Here is an 11,638-nt window from a genome sequence, read left to right on the forward strand (position 1 = left end):
TTAAACCAATCATGGTTTATATACGAATACTATAGTATGTCAAAACTATTTTATATATAAAACTATTTTCAATACTCAAAACGCTTTTTTCAAAACCTTTTTGAGTGGACTTATGTAGAGTCCTACCTAGGCTAAGAGCCTTTGGGTATTAGCCTAGGTGTTCAAGTCCGACACCCGCGTTCAATTTTGAACAAAATTATACTTCAATGATTTCTTAAAAAATGTATTTTTGCATGTGAATGACACCCTTTTATTGCGGAAATCTAGACTTAAGCAATTTTTTATCAAAAAATAATTTATAATCATAAGGCACACTATTAGAACCCGTAAGTAAACCGCGATTGAGCGGATCCTTAATACCGAGGTGCCTAACACCTTCCCCGGGGGATCACCAGAAACCTTACCCAGACTTTGGTACATTAGGTTTCTTTTAAATAATAGTTTTAAATGAACTCTTTTCGAATCGATTTTCCTAATTTCCTAAAAATTAGGTGGCGACTCTAAAATGTATCCTTTAGAGCACCATTAAGTGGTTGGCGGGTTTTTCTGACTTTCCCGGTACAATTCACAACCGTACTTCCCTGGGACACCTCCCTCCTTTTACGAGGTATGTGCGATCCGGTTAAACTTAGAATTCCCAACACCCGCTACAGATGGCTACTCTGCTGGTGACAATCTAAGGTTCTAACCATAAGGGTTCCAAATTATTTGTGTATTTGTATGATATAAATCATTTAAGTGATATAAATTATTTATGTGTTTAAATTTCCGCAAAATATAACTGTCATTCTTGCATGCATACTCTGTTACACCCCGTATCTTCGAAAAAGCACTTATCAAATTTGAAACATAAGTACGTTGAGTTATGGTAAAGTACAACCACTTTGGAATATAGAAAAGCATTATTAAGTATTTTTAATGAGTGAAGGGTGTATATAAGGTATACCGGAAGGTTTTATAAGGAAATGAGAGGAAGAAATGGAGTAGTACGACTTTGGAGAAAGGATGGGTAAAATTTAGGGTGAAAATTTTGGTCCAATTTGAGGGAAGAATATCTCTTAGCATATGAAGTGTTTCAGTGAAACAAAAGCCTAAAATGAAGTTCGTCGATTCTAATTTCCAATGCAACAAACCGCTCATCGATAGGATATCAGAGTAGAGAATTGTGGACGTTATATGTTCGGCTGACAGAGCAGAAATGCGCGCTACAGTACTGCTACAGTACCGACTTGCTACAGTACTAACTGCTACAGTGACCCCCTAATTTGGACCTTATAAAAGGGATAAAACCCCATTTTTTTCATCAAAAAATCAAATTGGGAGCTAAGCACCTTAAAGGGCAATTTCGTCATAAAAAATGAGGGCTTAAGTGATTTTCAAGTGGCGAAGCGTTAATCAAGCCGGATAATGCATGGTTGTGATTCCAGAATTATTTTGTGTTGGATTTCGCTTGGGTTCAAGGTGTAATCTTGAAGATATTATCGTTTGGACAAGAAAAAAGTATGAATCTTTCTCTTTTGGTATTATTTAAGGCTTATTTACGAAGATAAAGTCGTTAAATAATTGTATAGCAATTTGGTTAGTTATGGAAGTTGGAAAACAGCGTGTGGGCTATTTTATGGAACATGTTGGTGTTGAAAGTGATGTTGTTAATGTTGGTATTGATGTTGTTGTTCTTGGTTGCTGAATTACGATTTTGGGCTAGGCATATAAACAGAGGAGATGCTGACGAAATTTCGGCAGATTCTAGAAAGATTTATTTGGAGGCTTAGGATAAGCATATAAAAATGGACCTAATTATAGCATGAATGGTCTTATATGTAGATTGCAAGACCAGAAATAGGTGGGAGAGCCGAGAGGTGAATTTTCAGGTATGTTAGAGCTAGTCCCTTTCTTCTAAAGGTATGATTACTTTCTTATGAATCCAATAGATGTTTTCCGAACGTCCCATGATCCCTTTCTGTGAATCCATAAATGTTTTCTAAGAATGTTCTTATTCTCAAAAGCTAGAGATTCATGAATCATAGAGTTCTCATGATGCTAAAGATAAGCATGTTTTATGATGACGATGATTTTATTTCTAGAAATTCCTATGTTATAATTCCCTATATATTTTCGTAACCTCCTTACTTCCACAATTTAGAAGTTTATGATTCAAACATCTTTGGCATGAATTACATAAAATGAACAAACGATGAACATATGTGACTCCAATGAACTCTAGTTCTTAGTAGTACTTGACATGATAGTTGTCTTTGGTCCACCAAGTGTAGTTCATCCTATCTATTCTCTCGAATCCCAAATGATGATTCGTTTTGTACATGATTTCCCCTAATACTAAGTGTTCTTACCTTGATAATAATTCCTTGCAAAGATATCCTGAGATAACATGATTGTGCATCCAGAAAAGAGTCTTCATATAGGATTGTGAGTTACTAATGAAAGGCTTGCATTCGTATACATTTTCATTGCATCATTTTACCTAGTCCCTTACTAAAGGGCCGAGTACGGTAACATATTGACATTTTACCAAGTCCCATACTAAAGGGCCGGTTACGGTAACATATTTACATTTTACCGAGTCCCTTACTAAAGGGCTGGTTACGGTAACATATTTTCATTTTACCGAGTCCCTTACTAAAGGGCCGGATACGGTAACATATTTACATTTAACCGAGTCCCTTACTAAAGGGCCGGGTACGGTAACATATTTACATTTTACCGAGTCCCTTATTAAAGGGCCGGGTATGGTAACATATTTACATTTTACCAAGTCCCTTACTAAAGGGCCGGGTACTGTAACATATTTACATTTCACCGAGTCTCTTACTAAAGGGCTGGGTATGGTATATATGTATGTATATGATTTCACTCACCGAGTCCCCTAATGGGCTGGGTACGGTATACCGTGTATATGTATGCATGACTTATGCATAAGGTACAAATGCATTGGTATCCCTTACTTATTATACTTATCTCCTGTCTTCTTTTCACTCAGTCATGATCTTCATTACTGTACTTCATGCTTTACATATTCAGTACATTTTCTGTACTGACCCTCTTTCTTTGGGGGGCTGCGTTTCATGCCCGCAGGTACGGATACTCGGTCTGGTGATCCTCCAGCCTAAGACTTTTGCTCAGCTGCTTGGAGAGCTCCATTGGTCCAGAGTTTAAGTCATTTTGGTACAGATCCTTTGATATAGACTCATGCATATCCAGGGGTACGGCGGGGCCCTATTTCGTCGTGTTTCACTGTTATACTCTTAGAGGTCTGTAGACATGTGTGGGTTTTATATATGTTTTGGTCAGCTATATCGACGTAGTTCGTTTTGGATATTCCCGTATATAGTGGCAGCCTTGTCGGCTTGCATATTTTGCTATGTTTTGGTTAGCTGTGACTCGTTAGGAGACAGGTTCATTCTGGTATGTGACATTATGAGTCTACAGCATGCTTTTACAAATTTCCATATTGTTCTTAATTTCAGTCTGATTATAGCTAGCAGGTTCGTATATGAGTGTCCAGCTCGGGCACTAGTCATTGCCCATCGGTTTGGGTCGTGACATACTCTGCCACTCGTGGCATTTATTTTATATTTTTTCAAAGGATGACAATGCGGGATGATCTGCGGTCATACCTTCACTAAAAAACCATTAATATATTCTTTGGAGGTCTTTAAGGTCGAGTGGGTATGCGGTCATTCCACAGCCTTAGAGAGCCCAAACCCAGGTTGTCCGCTCAGGTAACCTATGTCATTCTTTTGAAAATCACTATATAATAATTAGCATAGAGCAAAGCCAAATCCTTACTGATATAGCGCATGCTGACCATAGACCGGTTTGGGTATCTCAGACCTACCTGAATCGGACAGGAAAGACAACCTACTGTGTCCAGATGATGTAAAAACCTGAAGACACTGCATCCCATTATTTGCTATTTGGAAGCATTATTGTGCTAAGTGTGAAGTAAATTGATGTTCCTGGGGGATGGGAGACTAACAGTGTCTTATCTTGAAGATGCCCACCGATGTAAAGTTTGATATAGTTGTGGGTCCACCGCCAGGTTTAGTGATATGGTGGAAAGGTTCGACTAACGATCAAAAGAAGGAAATCAAGAGTTGTGTGGGGCATCTGCCTTCGTTGATGGATATGACAGGGGATCCGGGTTTGTTAGAGATCATTACCAGTTATTGGGATGACGACAGAATGGTGTTCATATTTGGAAAGATAGAAATTACTCCTACTCTAGAAGAAATTAGAGATGTCCTGGAAAGTGTATAAAGCACTATCATATCCAAAATGAAATTAGCCCAAAATATCCTTATCCCTCACAAACCGACCCCAAAAAAAAATCAAAGACATGTTAGTTATCAACAAAGACGACTAGGCGCAGGGACCCATTATAGCCTTCAGAGAGTTATATGGGAGTTATTCATCGAAACAGGGGTACGAAGACCACATCCTTGAGTTTTCATCACCCCAATCCTGGGAGGCCAATCAAACACTAGCCTTTATCACTTTCCTATTGGGAACCATGGTATTTCAACAAAATGCCTCCCTAACTGTTGATACCCGAGTTGTTTTTGTTGCCCATGCTGTTCTTAGGGTAGTCAGAACAAATGGGCTCACCAAATATTTTGACATTATCCCCATTATCCTATCAGACATATGTCGAGCTTTGGGAAAATATCGCGACCATTATTGCTACTTCCACGGTTGCAACCTTTTAGTCCAATGGTGAATACTTAAGCATTTGGATAGGAGCGCCTTACCTATTCGCTGAGATCCGGCCCTGGGAGAGGATAATTTGGGAGTCGCTACTATGCCTTGTAGGGTTCAGGATAAAAAAGGATGGGCTCACATCTTTTCGAGACTAAGAGAAGAACATATCAGGTGGAGGGTGCCGAATATTCACTGCATGAATAGTTGTGTTAAGAGCCAGAGACGTCCGTATTTACCACTTATGGGCATTAGGGGAATCAAACCCTACACACCGTTAAGAGTTCATAGACAATTTGGTATGAGACAAGTCATTCCGAATGTGGGTAATATGGGAAAGTTTGTATGAGATTATGAAGAAGGTCGCATCGAGGGAATAAAAGATGCTCAGAAATATTAGAAGAATGTAATAAGAGAAGACAAGTTGGATAAGGATGCAAGAAGTCCAAGCGGTGATGAAAATTACTATGAGTGGCTTAGGGATGAGTTAGCTAATACTGCCACTCCAGGACCATATCTGCACAAATTTCCCAAGGATAGGGAAGTCGTGAATGCAATCCAAGTTAGGAGAATGAAACGGCGAATGGAAGGAAGACAAATGGATCATCAAGCAAAGATAGAATATGATCAAAAGATAATTTAGAGTTTGACAAACGAAGCAGAGGCTTCATTGAAGAGCTTGGAATGGCTTGACATTTTTTTTAAGGAATCCATAGATATAGGGACGTCATTGCCTGATAATCAGAGGGGTCAATGGATTAGGACGGCATTGATGCTAGCACACGTAGCCATCCAGACTGCCCTTCGAAGGGCCAAGAAGGCGTAAGATGATAGAGAGCAGATTTCTGTCCGTGGAGTGGACTTTTTCTGATTATTGCATTTATTTTAAAAGCCTTGTAATCCCACTTAGGAAAATATCGTTAATGAAAAGCGCTGGGATTTTATCTGTGGGAACAATACATTTGTTTTACATATGGCACAATTTTGCTTCACACTCTAGTAGCCTCGGAGCAACGAGGTATAGGAAAGCGAATTATATACTATCTAAATGCTTACTTGATATATCTGCTTTGTGTGAAAATCATGTAATTTGTTGAAACTCTTGATTGATCCACATTCCGGCCACTACCCAAAACAAAAACCAAAGAAAATAACCATCAAAATAAATTTAGATCAATTTTTAAAAGGTTGATCTGCTAATAGGAAGTGGAGACTCCAGACAGCATGAGTGCAACTGCACCTTACGTCAACCTAGTCATTGACGACGAGGGTGCGGAAGCAGCAAGTGAGAAAAATCGACAATGGGATGAAAGAATGGATTTGGCCACTACTAGAATGAAAGAAGTTGTACAAACTACTAAGGCGGCCAATGAAAAAAATGAAAGAAGCAAAAACTCTCCTAGCTTATGTTGAGGAACTAACAAAGCAACACCCTGCCAATCGGGTAAAATGAGGGAAGATGCCTGAAGCACCACTTGGGAGTTATGTTCCACTCAGCCAACAAGAAGGACTTGACCCCATACCTTATGGAGAAGACAAGTTACTTATCCCTAATCTGAAAGTTTATGGAGACCCGTGCGACCCTCAGCTCTAGAAGCCTCCTGTTTCATGCACAATTGTTCTTAAAGGCACAAGATCACACAATTGGGGTGCACCATTAGAATTGTCAAAACAAGAACTCTTGAAAGCTTTGGGGAGCATTGGGGTGTACGCACAAAGCCCAAATCTGTTACCACCATGCGCTCCTTTCATGGGTTACAGAAAATGCCTCTACCACCGAGGTCAATCAGGTCATACCGCCAATGAGTGTGTAGCATTAGAAAGAAAGCTTACCCAATGGATTGATCAAGGGAGAATTAGCCAAATATGAGGGCCCCACTCTTTTCTGACTCATTACCAATGAAGAAATCACCCAGAAAGGATATCAAAGGCCAGGTCCTGGAGAAATGACTTTTCCAAATTTGAGGAGTCGTACTCCAGGATACATATTTACTATGCAGCGTGAAGAAGATAAGGGCGGTGCCACAAACCTACCAGGGTCACCCGTGATCCTTGAAAGAAAGAATTTGCATATATCACCATGGCCGCCCCGGTCATGACATTGAATAATGTGTGGATTTCAACCTCGAACTACAACACCTCGTAAATGAAGGCCATGTTTGGATTGTCGCAGGAAGACAAGGATAGAAAATGAAGATGAAAAAAAAACAACAATAAAAACCTGCTTAGTATGGTTGGAAAAAACATAAGTATCCCTTTACAACTTTCAATAAAATAGAGTATCCCTTTCCCTTTTTGTGTAAATGGAAACACACTGACCTGATGTCCCATTGGGGATACGTAGAAAGCCTATATAAGGCCTGGTCGGGGTAAAAAAACTAAGTTTCGAGTAGCATAGGAAAACCTTTTTTGTGTATGCCTGAGCTATGGATGGACCTGATTTTCCTTTGGTGGGATACGTAGGCAGTCTATTTAAGACTCGGTCCTTTTATAATAAAAACCTAAATCCCTCTTAGCATAGGATGGTTAGAAGCAAATCAACCATACAAATTATTTACCGCAAATCAATATTCCCAAAAGATACAAAAAGACCAAAATACCCTGGAATGTGAATCAATCGAGGATTTGAAACAAAGTACATGATTCTATGTGCTATAAACTGCAAATAACATGATATTATGTGTTTCATGCTTAAACCTAAAGCTAACTAGAAAGCTTTTGAGTTGTTTTCTCTTATAGATAGGGTTTGATTCGCTGGCACTGGTCACTCGATCAAAAGCTGTTGTAGCGTCCTTAAACCCTCAAGAAAACATGCCTGAAACTCCACCAACATAAATGCTTTAGTAGAAGGTACCCCAACAACTGACATAGTCGGAATGGCTCTGGAAGAGGCTGTCAGTCTGTTGATGAGACAATTGTCGGAAGCCAGAGAGGAAGCAGACTGCTTGAGGGCTAAGAAAGAAAATACAGCAATGCTGAGGCTAGGAGACCTCCGCCCACTTTCCCAAATCTTGATTTACCAATTCCTGATCATTTTCCTCAGACCCAGACTGGGGATACCTTTCAGACTCCACTATGCTGAAATACCACCCATGTGGGGAGCTCCTCCCACCATACCCCAGCTTTTGAAACACCAACCCCCGCAACAAACGCAAATGCTTATCAAGCCCCTCGGGCAACCAGAGTTCCAGTGACCCATCCCGTATAACCAAATGCCACTTTTCAAGATCATGTCACTCATATTGACTCTTCGCCAGAATTGGAAAACATAAAAATGTTCTTTAAAGCAAGCATAGACAAAATAGAGAAGGAGATAGGGAAGAAAATTGGCGAGCTGGAGCATGGCTCTAAGAAGAAAGAATGGTTGAGGTACTCTGACCTATGCATCCATCTAGACTTGCGTCTGCCTTATGCTTCAAAATTCCCAAATTTGATCACTTCAATGGGTCGGGCAACCCCAGAGCCCACTTGAGGGCTTACTGCGACCAGTTGGTTGAAATGGCGGAAAGAAGCTTTACTCATGAGGTTGTTTAGTCGAAGTCTATAAGGAACGGCTATGTAATGGTTTGTCTCTCAAGAAATTAGCCGATGGAAAACATGGGAAGAAATGGCAAGTTCATTCATGGAAAGATTCCGCTTCAATCTGGAAAATATGCCTGATCGCTTCTCATTGGAGAAAATTCATCAAAAATCGACTGAAACCTACAGAGAATATGCTAGTCGCTGGAGAGATGAGGCGGTGCGTGTGCAACTACCCATGACTGAAGTTGAGCTGGTAGCCGCGTTCATACGGTACCAAGAAGCCGATTGCTTTGACAAGATGATAACTATGAAAAGGAGTTCCTTTGCAGATTTAGTTGCTGTTGGGGAAGATATCGAGGATGGCCTCAAGACCAGCAAAATTGTTAGTGTACTATACAGATTATGTGCGTCTGGCGCCGCAGGTGGCAAAAAGAAAAGGGAAGATATAGCCTATGTTTTTAGAACTACTATCCTAAAAAGCCAAGGGAAAGAGATGTCCCACAAGAATTTAGAGATTTACCAATCATCTCCACCAACAACCTATATAACCACTTCACCCTAATACAACCCAATGTCTGTGTGCTACGCGCAACCCGACTACCAAGCCCCACAACCAAATTATCAAATACCCGCACAAATCAACTGAGCTCCATGATCAAATTATCGAATGTCAGCACCTAATGACCAAGCCCCACAAAACCAGACGTTCTAGAACCAGGCTCCACCAGCAAACTATGAGGCACCCCAAAAGAAACCTATGAGGGCATTCACTCCTTTGCTAGAATCAAGGAAAAGTTTATTTGCCAAGCTAAGGGATGTCGGGCGAATAAGCACCGTCCCACCAAAACCTGTTAACCCCACTAGTCGATGGTACAGGTCGGATCTCAATTGCGCCTATCATTTTAACCAAGATGGCCATGCCACTGAATATTGCATAAACCTAAGACATAAATTACAAGACATGATTGACAATCGTGAGCTCATCATAGATCCAACACCTCCAAATGTGGACACAAATCCATTCCCAAAGCATGTAGGAAACCAAATTCACATGATAGAGATAGGTGATGAATGGGATGAGAGCCCGGTGATAATTCGTCTAGATATTGAAGGATTCGAGAGCACCGTCGCCTTATTGTCATTACAAGAGCGAAAAGAAGTGATAAACCCTTTGACAAAGGGATATGGGATATCTGCCATAGCCAAAAGAGAACCTTTTGTGCTCAAATACCCCTCAACAGTCGCTTGAGTTCACAACGAGCCATTCATACTCAAAGCATCAGGATTAATCGAGAATGAGCCCTTTGTGATCAAACCACCGCACCAAATGATGATCAACAAAGATAAAGAAATAACTGTTGTGGTTCAGGGTATGACCAGGTCAGGAAGGTGTTATGCCCCAGAAGAACATGTGCTCTAAGTGCCTCATCGCAAAAACCCTCAGAAGAAATCAATAACTGAGGGTGAAGCTGAAATTTTTTGGAGACAAATGCCAATCAATGATTATTCCATTATTGAGCACCTGCATAAGACTCCTGCTAGGATATCGGTAATGTCACTACTACTCAGTTCATCCAAACATTGTTTGTCCTTGATGAAAGCCTTGGATGAAGTCCAAGTATCTGTCAGCACCACAAGCGAAACATTGGCCGAAATTGTGGGGTATGTTGTGCGAGCTCATAGGATGTCATTCTTTGACGATGAATTACCAAGGGAAGGGAAGTCCCACAATAAAGCCCTTCACATAACAGTCAATGTCGTGACAAAATTGTTCTACAAGTAATGATTGATGGGGGAGTTGGGCTGAATGTATGCTCTGTGAAGACTCTAAAGCAGCTCGGGTATGTTATTAGTAAGATCTGACAGAGTCGGACCAATGTAAAAGCTTATGATGGTGCAACCAACGACCCGATTGGAGAAATAGATTTTCACATACAAATGGGTCCCGTGGAATTCGTGGTGGAGTTTGTCATCATGGATATCATAATAAGCTAAACCTGTGGTTGGGCCGACCTTAGTTGCACACTGCTGGAGTTATAGCATCGTCATTACATCAATTTCTCAAATTCATATCGGATGATTAGGAAGTTGTGATTCATGGCAAAGGAAGTGTCCACAATTATCTAGATAACTCTGTACCAGTCATAGAGAGATCACTAATGGGTGCTGATTTTCACATTTTTGAGCTAGCCACATTCATATGCTGCCGGTCCATAAGATGGTTGCTACCACTATGATAAGGAATAGGTTTGAACCCGGGAAAGGTTTGAGAAAGAACTTACAAGTAATCAGAGAACCAGTGGGTATTAAACACGGGAAATACCGATTTGAGGTTAGATACGAGCCATGTCAGGCAGAAGAACCATTCCCTCATCTCTACTAATCCTTCACAACATGCCCGTTTGGCCACAATGGCGAAGTTCCAGAAGAGGGTTTGAGGACGCTGTTTCGGGAAGGAGAATGTGCAGCCATCATTGAAGAATGTTTTGAAACATTAGATATTCTCCTTGTTGAACCAGGAGAGATAACATGTGGATGGACTTCTACCCCGTTGGTCACTCTGCGGTAGAAAGAATGCTCATTTTCGGGAAAAACAGCAAATGTCGGCTTTGAGGCCCGGCCTATCGCCTTTTCATGTTTTCTTATTTTACGTGTTGTTTAAATAATAAGAAATGGATTGATGTTCCATTCCGAGTCAGGACCGTCATTTGTACTGCCTTTTTAAAATATTAATGAAAACGCCTCAAAGTTTGCAATGAAATGAAATTGTTTCACTTCGCCTATATAAGTATATATATAATATAACCATATATCAACGCATAATTGAGATTGCTTTTACATAATTAACAACCATGCTTTTTTGTTTTACAGTAATAATACAGAGGCCACAAATAATGTCATGAAATGTTACAAAGCAAGTGAAAATGACGATGAACAAAATGATGATCAAGGAGAAGAGACAACTGAACCGGAGGGGTTAATAGATAGCGAATAAGAATATGAGAACAGACCCACGCAAAACCTAGAAGAAACAAAAGCAGTTAATCTAGGAAGAGAGGAGTTGGTACGGGAGACTAAAATAAGTGTACACTTGACGGAAGCTGAGAACGAAGGATATCGGAGCCTACTAAAAGAGTGTGAGGATGTTTTCGCCTGGTCATACGCCGATATGCCAAGTCTGTGTACAAATATTGTTGCCCATAGGTTCCCAATCCTTAAAGGGTTCACCCCGGTAAAACAGAAAATCAGGCAGCCTAAGCCCAATGTCAGCATCCAAATAAAAGCAGAAGTAGAAAAACAGATTCAATCGGGGGTCATTGAGGTGACACCGTACCCGACATAGTTAGCAAACATAGTTCCAGTACTAAAGAAATATGGGAAAATAAGGATTTGTGTGGAT

The sequence above is a fragment of the Lycium barbarum genome, chromosome 6 (assembly GCF_019175385.1).
Source record: "Lycium barbarum isolate Lr01 chromosome 6, ASM1917538v2, whole genome shotgun sequence".
Lineage (NCBI taxonomy): Eukaryota > Viridiplantae > Streptophyta > Magnoliopsida > Solanales > Solanaceae > Lycium > Lycium barbarum.